Source organism: Chenopodium quinoa, unplaced genomic scaffold, assembly GCF_001683475.1.
Source record: "Chenopodium quinoa cultivar QQ74 unplaced genomic scaffold, ASM168347v1, whole genome shotgun sequence".
Classification (NCBI taxonomy): Eukaryota; Viridiplantae; Streptophyta; class Magnoliopsida; order Caryophyllales; family Amaranthaceae; genus Chenopodium; species Chenopodium quinoa.
In genome coordinates this window covers 4,747,699-4,751,767 of record NW_018745000.1, presented here as the reverse complement: position 1 = coordinate 4,751,767, position 4,069 = coordinate 4,747,699, and positions in this window count along the sequence as shown.

Here is a 4,069-nt window from a genome sequence, read left to right as displayed (position 1 = left end):
TCTTTGGCCAATTTCGACGGGTCTCTTTGGCCAATTTTGTAGTAGTGATTAGGTCACACCAAGTATCAAACTTAGTAAAATAAATAAAGGATCCATCTGAGTATTACCCAGGCGGTTAAGCAGTTATAACCTTTACTAAGTATCAAACTTAATTAGCTAAATGAGAAATCCGTCTGAGTATTACCCAGGCGAAGCATCAAAATAATTTTGCAAACAAAGTCTGAATTCTCATTAATTGACTCACTGTTTACAAAAAAACTTACATTCTCAGAAGTAGTACTTTTTCAAATTGTCTACATTCCAAGTTCTAGGCAGGCGCCTGCTGTAGGGAATAGTTTCAAGCCTTTAAAATCCCACTAGCTTGAACCCCACTGTGATCATACACTAAAGTACGGTGGCGTCCAAAAGGGAAGAAGATAGAGCAAAAGAGTCGCCAACAAGTTTTTAAGGAACTTGTAAACCGTTCACGAGGTGAAGGTTACACCCCTTAACGATCCAAGAGATCGTCAACTCCATAAGGTCATGAACCCAATAAGGGTTCGGGGATGATGGTACAAATCCAACCTAAAAGAGATTGAACCTGCCCTAATAATAGGCCTCTACTTTATTCTGCTCGTATTCATGTGCGCTTTTTGACTAACATGCAATCAATAGGAAACCCTAAACCTGTTTAATCTATTTGGTTGAATTTTATGCACAAATAAACTATTATTGGCGATCACTTGAATTATAATCACAATTAACCTAACAAGACTATTAATTATCTTATTAAGCGTGATTGCAACTACCAATTCCCTTTAACCTGCAATAAAAGGTGATCAAGCAATAAACAATATACAATAATATCCTAGGCATGATACTAACAAGATTAATAACAAACCCTAGCATGTCACTAAGAAATAAAAATCAAATCTTTAACCCTAACATGATACTAACAATCATAAATATTAGGAAGAGAATAAAAGGCATCATACTTTTAATCATACTTAATATTAAAAATACCTAGACACGATACTAGGAATCAAAATAACAATCTAAGCATGATTTCTACATCATAATATCAATAAAACCATCAAAGTACTTACTTGGATGCCTCGTACCTCTTTCTAATTACAAAATACACACGTTAGTAACTTCAAGGAAAATAATAAACAAAACAATTAAATTAAATAATTGAAAGAGAGATTTGGGACCAAACCCTTAGAAATTAAAACCTTTCACGTCTAGGGCGAAGGCAACTTCGAATATGTCTAGGTGTTTCAAGATCTTGTGAATGCGGAATTTTGTATTAAAAAGAAAAGTATTAAAGGAAGAATGAATGAATGTTAAGAATTATTGAAAATTGAGATGAAGATTATGAAAAGAATTGATGAACGGTTTGTTAATAAAGAGAGTTGATTAATGGTCAATGAATATTGATCATTGGTAATTGAAAAAGTGATTGTTGATGAATGAAACCGGAGTTTTTGATACGATATTTATAGAGAAAAACATCCAAAAAAGATAATTTATCAAAACAGAGTCTGAAGACCACAAAACTAACTTGGCGCCAACCCTGAATCATTGGCGCCAGGACCAGTGGCTAGCGCCAAGCGCCAATGGCTGGCGTCTGGCGCCAATCCTGATTCCAGGCGCCAAGGCCTGGGGTTGGACGCCAATTTGGATTTCAACGCGTTTTCGAAATTCTGATAAATTCCCCGTACTGGAAGATAAAATAATATAATTTCAGTCGAAAATGCTATTTGATCTAATTAAAACTCTAAAGAATCCTAATTGAATTAGGAATGATAAAACCTTCTAGAATGTTCTAGAAGACTAAAACCATTCCTAATTACATTAGTAATGATAAATCATATTAGGCTCTCCCCTAGATCATTGGGCCGTACTTAAAGCTCAAACCGGGCCCAGTTTAGTAAATTGGCCATAACTTCCTCAATATTCATCGGAATTGGGCTTATAATATATCGTTGGAAAGGTCTTTGCAAACCCCATCCAACTACACCACTATTGGACCCATATCATGGACCAAACAAACTGTATTTGCTGTTTTCTTAAAATAAAGTTTTCAAAAACAGAGAGAAGAGAAAAGAAATAAAACTTTCCGCAACACTAGACCTTTCCACACTTTCGTTTCATTCGATTATGCTTCGACGTGAAAGGTACTCATCACCGGGTTTGGTTTTGGGGAGACACAAATGGGTGTCTACAGAAGCCCCCACTTTGACTGAGTTTGGAGAAACGCAAGTTTCGAAAACGAAAGTCAAAGTATCGATAGGGACGGAGAATGATTCAGAACGTTCTGCGATCCCAAATCAATCTTGTAACGCCGATACCTGCAAAACTAGCGTTAGTTAAACAGATAAAAGAGTTAAGAAACGCGTATTTTGCACCATCGAGCACACGTCTCTGAAAGTAACCTATTGCTGCTGTTGCTGTTGTTTTGACGACCTCCTGCATGCTAGAGAATTCCATCCCGCTTGAAAACTGCTACGCCTTGTAACTGCTTCCAATTAGAAGATTGCTTCGCCTGAAACTATCCTCCTCCGCAATGATAATATTCCACATCCAAGGGAATATCATAGAAAATTATTTCTCTTGAAATAATTCTCATCCGCATTACGATCATCTTCCATGCCTCAGGAACTATGATCGAAGACAATTTCGCCCGAAATTACCTTCAATTGTTTGTGAAAACTTTCCGCAAGCTAGGGAATGATGTCGAAGACATCTTCTCTTGAAGTCATCCTCATTTGATGCGATAATCTCCCAAAGGAAAATACCGAAGATCCACGCCTGTCGATCCTTAAAAGTTCGCCTGAACTTTGCTTCTGCTATGCCTGTATGTCAGCTCTTTGCTCTTGAACCTGTATGTCGGTGCCCTATGCTCTTGAACCTATATGTCGGTGCTTTTTGCTAATGAGTCAATGCTTAGGCGCTTTAAGCTAAGTGATACGATCTTTTTATCAGGTTGATCACTTTACGTAACCAAGCCGATTACTTAATCATGTCAAATTGCTTAGAGGGGCTAACTGGCGTACCAAGGAACCCAAAATATGTTGCAGAAAGCTTGCACAACCCCAACAGGTGGCTGGCTGCTTTGGCGTCGCTGAAAATTAATCAGCGCCAGTCTTATGGCATTAGCGCCATGCGCTGAAATTGGCGTCTGGCGCCAAGCAAGAATGTGACGCCAATGCCTAGGGACTGGCGCCAGCACGGGAATCACTTTAAATTCCCGTTTTCAATTCATTTCGTGCCCTGGTTTGTTGCGAACGCTGCTCGAATGAAGTCGAAACTTCAATTGATCTTTGCTCATTCGTTTCTCAACCGAATTTGCTCAAATTTGTTGCAAATCAAAGCTCTTCTCATCCATATTCCCGATCTATGTAAGTTTTCCTCCAACTCACACCGGTTTTCATGAATTTTTGGCATGTTCATTCACGAATTTCATGAAAATTCGAAACTTATGATGCTGAATTTGCTTTGTTTATCAAGTTTTATGCCATGAAATTGCTTGTTTATGTTTGTATGTTGCCTTGGGAGTAATTTGAGACTTGTTTGACTCAATTTGGTGAAGAAATGAGTAATCCACCATTGTTGGACCTCCTAAGGCCGTGAAGAATAATGTGGCCCGTTCTTGATGTTTTTGCTAGCAATTCTTGTTCAATTTGTCACAATAATCACTATAGTGTTGCAAGAAATTGTTTGATTGCTTGAAAAAATGCTGTCATGCTCAATTTGAATTTGTGCTCTGTTTTAGTACTACGTACTTTTTTTTTGCGAACATAGTATCATGCGGCTAGGCAAACCTTTAGATACTATAGAACCTTAATTTATGATGATTCTGCACAATGTAGCATGGCTAGACAATGAGGCTCAGGTTCACGGTCCCGAAACACCAAACGGGAGCATGAGCCCGTGGAAGACGACACTACACCGTCCACTTCGCTTGGTCAGTTCCCAGAGTGGGATGAGTAGACCTTGTTCTTTGCCCCTGTCCACCACATTTTCGAGAGGGTGAGACGGGGAACCGAGCCTGGAAGGACACGACATCACGACTCTGGCTGCGATG